We start from the raw sequence: 11,985 nt of genomic DNA, 5'->3' as shown, positions 1-11,985 counted from the left end.
TACATCACGCACGCAGTAGTAATTCGTAATCGGAGGTACATTGGTGACGACGGAGGTTATAGCTTGTATAATAAGTAAATGGTGGAAAATAAAACTAGAAAAGCAGTGTAATGGATGATAGACAGTGGCAAAAATGTCAAAAAGAGGAAAACGAACGGTGGTAAAGAGTATGTGAATACCGTAGACAGTGTGATCCCAGGGAAAGAGCAGGGCACTGGATGACTATGTAGCAAACCAGAAAAAATTTAAGGTAAAACTACCAAGTCAATTTTCGAAACGTCCGAAAGAAGAAAAGAGAAAGGCAATTAACTTCGTTGAATTTCACAAATTCCTGAATTGTAACTTACATACCGTATTTCTTGCAAGCCTTGTAATAGAAGTAAAGTGCAAAAGAGAGTATACTAACACAGTGAAAGACAAAAATCATAAAGTTTTCAAGCGGGAAGTAAGCAGTGAATACTACTTACTAAGTCATGGTGGGTAAGGGCGTGTCTGTAGAAACGTTCTGTTGAATACTTTTGCAAATCTCACTTATACGGCTCGTGTAGCAAGGCAACAGCGCAACAAAGGAAGTACAGGTATATAAAGGCCAGCATTTGCTTCTCATCCTGTTACAGTTACTACTATAGGCAAGAAGTTGCATTTGGTTGTTGTCTTATTAGTGTTATGAACACTCTATCATGTTGTTTTAGGCCTTGATAGAGATGATAGTGATGAGGACTGTGAAGAAGAGATCTTAGATTCGACAGCAGTTGATACATTTCCAAAGACGGAGGGACGTGGAGATTGCAGAATGAAAATTAATGGAGAAAGACTTAATTTTGTTTTGCAGCATATTAATTATGTACCATAATATCGGAGCCACTACTGAAGATAAAAAATATCCAAATAAAAATATATATCTTAGGCCTTACTGGTGACGTTAGTGAGTTGTAGAAACTGTGCGCAAAAACATATGAAGCGAATAATGTTGTATCAGTAAAAATGAATGTATACTGTTCTATTTTTAACACAGAGTTCAATTCTGGACTAAAATTTCCACAAAGTGACACGTGCAAAGTTTCTGTCAGTGTTAAAGATAAGAATGTAGATAATCCACGATTAAGTATGCGATTACAGAAAGGTAAGGAAACTAGCGCATACAGCTTGTCGAAACGGGCTACGGTACTAAATAGAAATGCAGCAGGTTCTGCCTACTCCCAAGCTGAGTACATAGAATGCGTTTTACCATAGAAAACTGTGGACGTATAAAGTAAATTCTTCATTTGTGTGGCCATATTGCTTTACAATTTCTGAGGGTATTTTCGTTCCGTCGTTACAACACGCATTTTCTTGTAGTTGTAACGACGGATCGAAAATATCCGGAAGTGTAATTGAAATACTTATAGAAGCTGAGACAATGTTGCCCACAGGTGTGTCTGGAGTGAGAACGTAGCATCGCGAGGCTGTGTCGAAATAGTATCCTCTTTATTGAAAGTACTGAAGGAAATTGCAGATGGAAATAAGAATTTGATGATGTATTTAGTTTCAAGCCATGGACAAAATAAAAATATCACTATTGCTTCGTTCTTCTTTGCATTAGTTCAGTCTGGATGATTTGAAGAGGTAATTCATAAAATTTTAGTTCCCGGCCTGTTCAAAAACTTTAAGAGTGTTGCCGACCTCACTACCAAACCAAAAGTTGATATAACGATAGCAATGTACATTTCAGAAACTTTGCAATAATAAAGTTTTGAACAGGTTGCCGGGAACTGTTCTTTAAATATTCTTCATTAGAGTCTTGTGACGCAATCATTTTCAGCAAGGCACATCTAGGGAGACCACACTTTGCAATTTCCCCATAGTTTGTAGAAGTTTTGTCAAATCTACTGAACAAATAAATAGGTCGAAGACAAATATCAATATTGGAACTAAAAAAAATTAAAGAGAAAGTATATTTCATGCTGGTAGCAGACATAAAGTTTTATCTGAACGTCAAGCCACATAATATGCTTTATGAAATTGGCGATAACGAGAACTATGAAGTGTTGAAATATTTCATAAATCTGTGTGTGTTGCATTTAGTATCTGTTCTTTACATCCTGATTCTAGTTCCACATTAATTACAAACTTAACAACTTCAAAGGGCACTATTGTCACTAGCCTTTACACGAAAAATTTGTGAACTGACATTAATGATAATAATCCTAAATATAAATTAAAATTTCGTAGCACAGAGTTGTTTCACAATTTTTACATGTGAAATATAGGACGCTGAGAATTCGTTAAAATACAGGTCAGCCAGTAAGACTGGTGATTTGCTTACAGATTTCATTTTCAGAAACATCTATTTTTCTCAAAACTTCGTGGCTGTTCTTTGGGAACATTTGGTCTTCAGCGCCTCATTTGATTGTTACCCTCTCCCTTACTCTGACTGGCATCTACACTTGTTGAAGCTACCTATTTCTGTTTTCTACTTAGTTTCATTTATTTTGATCTAGAAAGGCTGGGAAAATTTTCAGTGTTCTCATTCGGTTTGTTTATTTGATAAGTCGCAGTGGTTATAATACCCACGTCTTGGACATACCATACCATACCATCTGCCCTCACCACCCTAAGGGCTGTGCCTTGGAGTTTGTTGAACGTTTCAAGTTAGTGTATTTACCATAAACCATCACTCTTGAAACTATACCGCTAACAGTACAGAGGAACCTGTTGAAAGATGCTTACTGACAACAATGAACTGGGAGTTATCCGATCAAATATTTTGACTATATCCAATGCGATTAATTCCTTATTCTGCAGTGAAAACACGTTTCTTCAATGTAATCAACTGCTGTAAGCAATATTAATATCCCAACAAGTGCACAACTTTAATGGTGTTGTTTTCCTGTTATGGTACATTTTTCAGCCAGTATGCAATGGCTTTGTTCATGATGTTTCTTTTCTTGGCTATTAAAACTGCGTATCCTTCTTTCATGTTAGACGCCAAATCACCATCTCTTGCTATTTAATTTACCATGGACAGTTTTTTTTTAAAAAAAACTTCTCATTATCTAGCTTAAAATTCAATTTATAATACTGTCTGGTACATAATATTTGTTCTTAAGAATATTTTCTAGCGTATTGCAGATTGTTTTTCGTAAATGTTTGGAAGATTGCACATTTTCTGGGTCACTGTTATTAAGATGGGATTAGAAAGATGTGTTTTCTACAATCTGTATTTCCTAGAACATTCCTTGCAATACGCCTGTGAATATGGTCCTTTTTCCGTTTGTTCTTCTACAGCAAATCAGCTATCATGTTAGGGAATGTTTTTTCCCGCTTACGCATGTAAGAAGGCAGTTTTTTCCACTTTTGCCACGCCTTTCATGCGTAATCTGTTATCCCATTCAGTAGTGCCAGGCGCGTCATTTAGTTTCCCGAGCGCTAAAGAACATGATACTGATGCAGTTTTGCAATATATTATCCGTATTATTACATACATTTTCAGACAATAATACAGAAATTCAGTTTTTGTTTTTTGCATACTTCTTACCTCTCGAATACTGTGTTAGTGAATTCTTTGTTTTACTTTTAGCACGACTTATTCACCAGTCCGTTGCAGACCTATACTTGCCTTACAAGCTTTTGATTTGATTCCATGTTTCTACTGTCTTTCGTTCAAGTTCATCATCGTCGAGATGCCCATATTTAGTCTGCAAATTCCTGTTTCCCTGAATGGTTTCTGTTTCGCTTCTAGCGTTTAGCTCGGCCAAAGCCTTCTATGTTTACCAATTGCGAGCATCAAATAAAACGAAGTATTTCAGTATGATATTCTTGAATTCTGCATGTGACGTTCATAGCGACGTAGCATCTGATTGTCCAAATCACTCTACAGCCTACGGGAACAAAAATATGACGTGTCTTTATTTAGGGTATGGTTAGATCACCAAAAATAGTATTACAATGATCTCAAATTACAAACTAATATCAGGGCCACAAATGTAGTCTGTTGATCCATCCGTCACCAGTAGGAACTCTATAGGATCACCAGGGAAAGGTCTCAGAGGACATTGTTGAATTATATGACAAATAATCTGCTATTCAGCGCCACAGCCACAACTTGGAGAAACTTTCTTTTTTTGCACTTGTGAAAAAGTTGGAAAACCTTCAGTGTTGGTTGTTAGTCGCTTAAGAACCGATCATACGTGCGTGGCAGTTCAACACTAGGTGATTTGGTCTATGTGCATAGCATCTTAAGTTGTTCCGTTGAAGCATTAATCTGCCATGTGCGTCTCCAGCAGTCATTAGTATTAATCCGGTTTCCAACTAACATTCTGGCAGTTTCTAGGCGTTGGGGAACGTACGCGAAGCCAATCTTTTGCTGATGCTTGGGATGCCTGCCTGAATAAGTAGCTTAGAATTATTCTGTAATTTTCTTGTACGCCCGTACAAGTTCACTTCCCCGCTGCAGAGATGGAGGTGGTATGCGGTTAAGTGTAGGTAGCCAGACCCTAGATTTGGGTTTGACGGTACCAGTTATAAGATGCACGGTATGGTTGAGCTGCTTATCAACAAGTCTTGCGTAAGTATTATTCATCCAGGCTGGTGAGAATATTCCGCAGCAGGGTAAAAAAGACATTTACAAGTTTATATGGAGTGCACAAAGATTAAGGCCTACTCTTGGTTATTTACTAATTAATGAAAAAATGGAGAATCTTACGGAAGATATACGTGTTTATAAAGGAAGCGACATAGGTAGCCACCATTTCCTTTATGCAGTAAGATAAGACCACTATTAATATGGCAGAAGGCAAAGAAACTCCAAAAGAAATCACAAAGTAATTTGTACGAACTACAACTCCTGTCGGAATATATCTACATCTACATGGATACTCTGCAAAACACGTTTGCGTGCCTGCTAGAGGGTTCATCGAATCACCTTCACAATTCTCTAATATTCCAATCTCTTGCAGCGCGCGGAAAGAACGAACACATATATCTTTCCGTACGAGCTCTCATTTCCATTATTTTATCGTGGTGATCGTTTCTCCCTATGTATGTTGATGTCAACAAAATATTTTCGTATTCGGAAGAGAAGGTTAGTGATTGGAATTTCGTGAGAAGATTCTGTCGCAACGAAAAACACCTTTCTTTAAATAAAGTCCAGCCCAAATCCTGTATCATTTCAGTGACACTCTCTCCCCTATTTCACGATAATATAAAACATGTTGCTCTTCACTGAACATTTTCGATGTACTCCATTAATGCTGTCTGGTAAGGATCCCATACCGCGTGGCAGTATTCTAATACAAGACGGACAAGCGTAAAGCAAGCAGTCTCCTTAGTAGATCTGTTACATTTTCTAAATGTCCTGCCAATAAAACGCAGTCTTTGGTTAGCCTTCCCCATGACATTTTCTATGTGTTTCTTCCAATTTAAGTTGTTTAATTGTAATTCTTAGGTATTTAGTTGAATTTACGGCCTTTAGATTTGACTGATTTATCGTGTAACCGAAGTTTAGCGGATTTCTTTTAGCACTCTTGTGGATGGCCTCACACTTTACGTTATTTAGGATCAATTGCCAATTTCAGATACCTTTTCTGAATCGTTTAGCAATTTGTTTAGATCTTCTGATGACTTTATTAGTCAGTAAACGACAGCTTCATCTGCAAAAAACCTAAGACGGCTGCTCAGATTGTCTCCCAAACCGTTTATATAGTAGATAAGGAACAGCAAAGGTCCTAGAACACTACCTTGAGGAACTCCATAAATTACTTCTGTTTTACTATATGACTTTCCGTCAGTTACTACGAACTGCGACCTCTCTCACAGGAAATCACAAATCCAGTCACATAACTGAGACGATATTCCATAAGCATGCAATTTCACAACAAGCCGCTCGCGTGGTACAGTGTCAGAAGCCTTTCGGAAATCCAGAAATACGGGATCGATCTGAAATCCCTTGTCAGTACTACTCAACACTTCATGCGAATAAAGAGCCAGTTGTGTTTCATAAGAACGAAGTTTTCTAATCCCATGTTGACTGTGTGTCAATAGACCATTTTCTTCGAGGTAATCCATAATGTTAGAACACAATGTATTCCAAAATCCTGCTGTATGTCGATGTTAATGATATAGGCCTGTAATTAAGTGGATTACCCCTTCCACCTTTCTTGAATACTGGTGTGACCTGTGCAACTTTCCAGTCTTTGGGTAGCTACGGATCTTTCGTCGAGCGAACGGTTGTGTATGATTGTTAAGTATGGAGCTAATGCATCAGCATACGCTGAAAGGAACCTAATTGATATACAGTCTGTACCAGAAGACTTGCTTTTATTAAGTGATTTAAGTACCAGGAAACTTTATCAGTACAGATGCCAAGAACAGCTTCCTTAACTGCGAGGCAATGAGGACATCGATATAGAAAGGATTAATATCAAGACCTGCATCATCGAAACAGCCTCAGAAGCACTTCGTAAAAATAAAAAAAATACAATGTGGTTGTTGTTGTTGTGGGCTTTAGTCCAGAGACTGGTTTGATGCAGATCTCCATGCTACTCTGTTCTGTGCAAGCTTTTTCTTCTCAGAGTTACTACTGAAACCTACATCCTTCAGAATCTGTTTAGAGTATTCATGCCTTGGTCGCCCTCTACAATTTTTATCTTTCGTCCTTCCCTCCATTACTAAATTTATGATCCCTCAAAGCCTCAGAACGTGCCCTAAACACCGACCCCTACTTCTAGTCAAGTTGTGAGACAAATTCCTCTTCTCCCCAATTATATTCAGTAATTCCTCATTAGTTACGTGATCTACCCATCTAATCTTCAGCATTAATCTGTAACACCACATTACGAAAGCTTCTATTCTCTTCTTGTCTAAACTATTTAGCGTCCATGTTTCACATCCATACACGGCCACACTCCATACAAATACTTTCAGAAAAGACTTCCTGATACTTAAATCTATTCTCATTATTAACAAATTTCTCTTCGTCAGAAACGCTTTGCTTGCCATTGCCAGCCTACATTTTAAATCCTCTCTACTTCGACCATCATCAGTTATTTTGCTCCCCAAATAGCAAAACTCACCTATTACTTTAAGCGTTTCATTTCCTAATCTAATTCCCTCAGCATCATCTGATTTAATTCGACTATATTCCATTATCCTCGTTTTGCTTTTGTTGATATTCATCTTAATCCTCCTTTCAATACACGGTTAATTTCGTGCAACTGCTCTTCCAGGTTCTTTGCTGTCTCTGACAGAACTACATTGTCGTCGGCAAATCTCAAGGTTTTTATTTCTTCTCCATGGATTTTAATTCCCACTCTAAATTTTTCTTTTGTTTCCTTTGTTGCTTAGTCAGTATACACCTTGAATAACATCGGACATAGGCTACAACCCTGTCTCACTCCCTTCCCAACCACTGCTGCCCTTTCATGCCCCTAGACTCTTATAACTGCCATTTAGTTCCTGTACAAATTGTAAACAGCTTTTCGCCCCCTGTATTTTACCCTTGCCACCTTCATAATTCAGGACTGAGTATTCCAGTCAACATTGTCAAACGCTCTCTCTCTACCAATGCTAGAAATGTAGGTTAGCCTTTCGTTAATCTATCTTCTAAGATAAGTCGGAGGGCCAATATTGCCTCACGTGTTCCATTATTTCTACATATCTTCCTCGAGATCGGCTTCTACCAGTATTTCCATTCGTCTGTAAAGAATTCGTGTTAGCATTTTGCAGCCGTGACTTATTAAACTGATAGTTCGGTAATTTTCACACCTGCCAACACTTGCTTTCTTTGGGGTTGGAATTATTATATTCTTCTTGAAGTCTGAGGGTATTTCGCCTGTCTTATATATCTTACTCACCAGATGGACGAGTTCTGCTATGGCTGCCTCTCCAAAAACTAAGAGTAGTTCTAATGGAATGTTGTCTACTCTCTGGATCTTGTTTCAACTTAGATCTTTCAGTGCTCTGTCAAATTCTTCACGCAGTATCGTATTCCCATTTCATCTTTATCTACGTCCTCTTCCATTTCAATAATATTGCCCTCAAGTTCATCGCCATTGTATAGACCATCTATATACTCCCTCCACTTTCTACCTTCCCTTATTTTCTTAGAACTGGTTTTCCATCTGAGCTCTTGATATTCATACAAGTGGTTCTCTTTTCTCCAAAGGTCTCTTTAATTTTCTTGTAGGCAGCACTACTCAGACATGCCTCTGCGTTCTTACATTTGTCCTCTAGCCATTCCTGCTTAGCCATTTTGCACTTGCTGTCGATCTCATTTTTGAGACGCTAGTGTTCCTTTTATCTTGCTTCGTTTACTGCATTTTTATGTTTTCTCCTTTCATCAATTACATTCAATATCTCTTCTGTTACCCAAGGATTTCTAATAGCCCTCGTCTTTTTACCTACATGATCCTCTGCTGCCTTCACTATTTCATCTCTCAAAGCTACCCATTCTTCTCCTACTGTATTTCTTTCCCCCGTTCTTGTCAATCGTTTCCTAATGCTTTCTCTGAAACTCTCTACAATCTCTGGTTCTTTCAGTTTATCCACGTCTCATCTCCTGAAATTCCCACCTTTTTGCAGTTTCTTCAATTTTAAGCTAGAGTTAATAACCAATAAACTGTGGTCAGAGTCCACATCTGCACCTGGAAATGTCTTACAGTTTAAAACCTGGATCTTAAACCTCCGTCTTATCATTATACAATCTGTCTGAACCTTCTTGTGTCTCCAGGCCTCTTCCATGTATATAACCTTCTTTCATGATTCTGAAGCCAAGTGTTACCTACGCAAATTTCTACCGGGCGGTTTCCTCTTTCATTCCGTATCCCCATTCCATATTCACCTACCACTTTTCCTTCTCTTCCTCTTCCTACTATCGAATTACAGTCCCCCATGAATATAAAATTTTCGCCTCCCTTCACTATCTGAGTAATTTCTGTTATCTCATCATACATTTCTTGAATCTCTTCATCAGTTACGGAGCTAGTTGTCATATAAACTTCTACTAATGTGGTAGGCGTGGGATTCTTGTCTATCTTGACTACAGTAATGTGTTCGCTATGCTGTTAGTAGTTGCTTACCCGCACTCCTATTTTTTTCCTTAATTAGTGAACCTACTCCTGCATTACCCCAATTTGATTTTTTATTTATAACCCTGTAGTCAAGTGTCCAGAAGTCTTGTTCCTCCTGCCGCCAAATTTCACTAATTCTCATTATATCTAACTTGAACCTATTCATTTCCCTTTTTAAAATTTCTAACCTACCTACCCGATTAAGGGATCTGACATTCCACGCTCTTATCCGTAGAACGCCAGTTTTGTTTCTCCAGATAACGACATCATCCTGAGTAGTCCCCGCCCAGAGATGCAATGGGGGACTATTTTACCTCCGAAATATTTTACCCAAGTTGACACCATGATCATTTAACTACACAGTAAAGCTGCATACCCTCGGGAAAAATTACGGCTGCTTTATCCCCTTGCTTTCAGCCGTTCGAAGTACCAGAACATCGAGGCCGTTTCGGTTGATGTTACTTGGCTACATCAGTCAATCATCCAGACTGTTACCCCTGAAACTGCTGAAAATGCTTCTGCCCCTCTTCAGGAAAGACGTGTTTGTCTGGCCTCTCAGCAGATACACCTCCGTTGCGGTTGCACCTACGGTACGGCTATCTGTATCGCTGAGGCACACAATCCTCCCCACCAACGGCAAGGCTCGTAGGAGAAGGAAAAATAAAAAACAAAAGAAAGGATGGAAAATAACGACTCAAGACTAAACACGGAAATTAAAGAAGTAATTAAGGAAAAACAAGTAGCTGATGAAGTTTCTATATACAAAAACATCAGAGAGCTTGGAAACGAACAAAATGAAAATATGAAACTTCCTGGCAGATTAAAACTGTGTGCCCGACCGAGACTCGAACTCGGGACCTTTGCCTTTCGCGGGCAAGTGCTCTACCAACTGAGCTACCGAAGCACGACTCACGACCGCTACTCACAGCTTTACTTCTGCCAGTACCTCGTCTCCTACCTTCCAAACCTTACAGAAGCTCTCCTGCGAACCTTGCAGAACTAGCACTCCTGAAAGAAAGGATATTGCGGAGACATGGCTTAGCCACAGCCTGGGGGATGTTTCCAGAATGAGATTTTCACTCTGCAGCGGTGTGTGCGCTGATATGAAACTTCCTGGCAGATTAAAACTGTGTGCCCGACCGAGACTCGAACTCGGGACCTTTGCCTGTGAGTACCGGTCGTGAGTCGTGCTTCGGTAGCTCAGTTGGTAGAGCACTTGCCCGCGAAAGGCAAAGGTCCCGAATTCGAGTCTCGGTCGGGCACACAGTTTTAATCTGCCAGGAAGTTTCATATCAGCGCACACTCCGCTGCAGAGTGAAAATCTCATTCTGGAAACATCCCCCAGGCTTTGGCTAAGCCATGTCTCCGCAATATCCTTTCTTTCAGGAGTGCTAGTTCTGCAAGGTTCGCAGGAGAGCTTCTGTAAGGTTTGGAAGGCAGGAGACGAGGTACTGGCAGAAGTAAAGCTGTGAGTACCGGTCGTGAGTCGTGCTTCGGTAGCTCAGTTGGTAGAGCACTTGCCCGCGAAAGGCAAAGGTCCCGAGTTCGAGTCTCGGTCGGGCAGACAGTTTTAATCTGCCAGGAAGTTTCAAAATAAAAATAAAAAGAACGCTTCTAAACAAATAGCGATCAAAGCACATCAGGACTCATGGGACTCGTTCACAAGCATCTTAGAACATGACGTACACGGTTGACATCAATCTGATAGAACACTATGCCTAATGATGAATGGATAACTCTTTATACGGACTTATGGCGTACATAGGAGTTCGTAGATGACACTGGAGAACGAATGAACAATCAAGCAATAGATTCAGTTACTACAGGGGGCTAAAAGAGGCTTTGAAATGCATGCAGAAATGAAAAGCTACTGAATTAGATGGAACAAATGCGGAAGTAATTAAATAAGGGGGTTTATCATTAGATAAAATACTTTTACAATTAATAAATGAATGCTGAACGACCGGCAAGGTCCCAGATCGTTGGTATGCTGCGGAAGTAATCTATCTTTTCAGGGAAGGGAAACTTAGTGACTGTAAAAACTATCGTGGCATCAGACTTCTTAACAGTGTCTACAAACTATACGCAAGAAACCCACAGAATCTAATATGGAAACTCATATGGCCTTTATCGACGTTGAGAAGGCTTTTGACCGTGTGACCTGTGATGGACTAAGGAAGATAATGTCTAACTGTGGATATGTTATCAACTAATACACGTAGTGAAATGTCTTTAGAAAAATACATGCATTGTAACAAAACACAGATATGTATAATGTTAATTATTAACCAAGATGTTAGACAAGGCTGTGGAGTATCACCTACCCTTTATAATATTTACCTTGACTTCATTCTTCGTAAATGTAAGCGTGAAGTACACAAAGGAATTAAGATAACGATGAGTAACATCTGAATGTACTTTTGTTTGCTGATGATATCTTTGTTATTCAAAAGAATGAAGACGACCTCCAAAGATCAGTATATCGGCTGAACTAAATGTGTAAGAAATACAACTTTAATATTTCTCGTAATAGAAAGAAAATATCCAGATAGATCAAAATTTATTTTGGGTAATTCAGTTTTAGAAAAAGTTTCTCAAGTATCTTATTTAGGCTGTGCTGTAAGTTTTGGTTTTGACGCTGATACTGAAAATAAAATAGACAAATTCCAAGCTGTCTATGGTACCATTAGCAGAACATTGGGACATAAAGTAAAAAAAAAAAGAGTGATAGCGAACCTGTGTTATCCTACGAAAGCGAAAGTTGGGTTACCACAAAAATAAATAAATAAAATCCAAACAGCAGATGGAAGGTTGTAAGACAGATGAAGTGCTGCACAAGATGATGATCAATGAAGGTATTAAAACAGAATTAAATATTTTCAATTTGAACAAAAATATTCTAAAATGTTGTGAAGATTGGAGACAGTATCTCCTGAGA

General features: G+C 38.9%; 1 non-coding gene across 1 annotated transcript; it reads left to right on the top strand.

The window, feature by feature from the left end:
- The first annotated feature begins 10,536 nt into the window (after positions 1-10,536).
- Trnas-cga (transfer RNA serine (anticodon CGA)) lies at positions 10,537-10,611 on the top strand. The gene has a single exon. It is a non-coding gene; the product is annotated as a tRNA-Ser (tRNA).
- The last annotated feature ends 1,374 nt before the right edge of the window (positions 10,612-11,985 follow it).

This window comes from Schistocerca cancellata, chromosome 1, assembly GCF_023864275.1.
Source record: "Schistocerca cancellata isolate TAMUIC-IGC-003103 chromosome 1, iqSchCanc2.1, whole genome shotgun sequence".
NCBI classification, from domain to species: Eukaryota; Metazoa; Arthropoda; class Insecta; order Orthoptera; family Acrididae; genus Schistocerca; species Schistocerca cancellata.
This window is presented reverse-complemented; position numbering and strand designations above follow the sequence as displayed.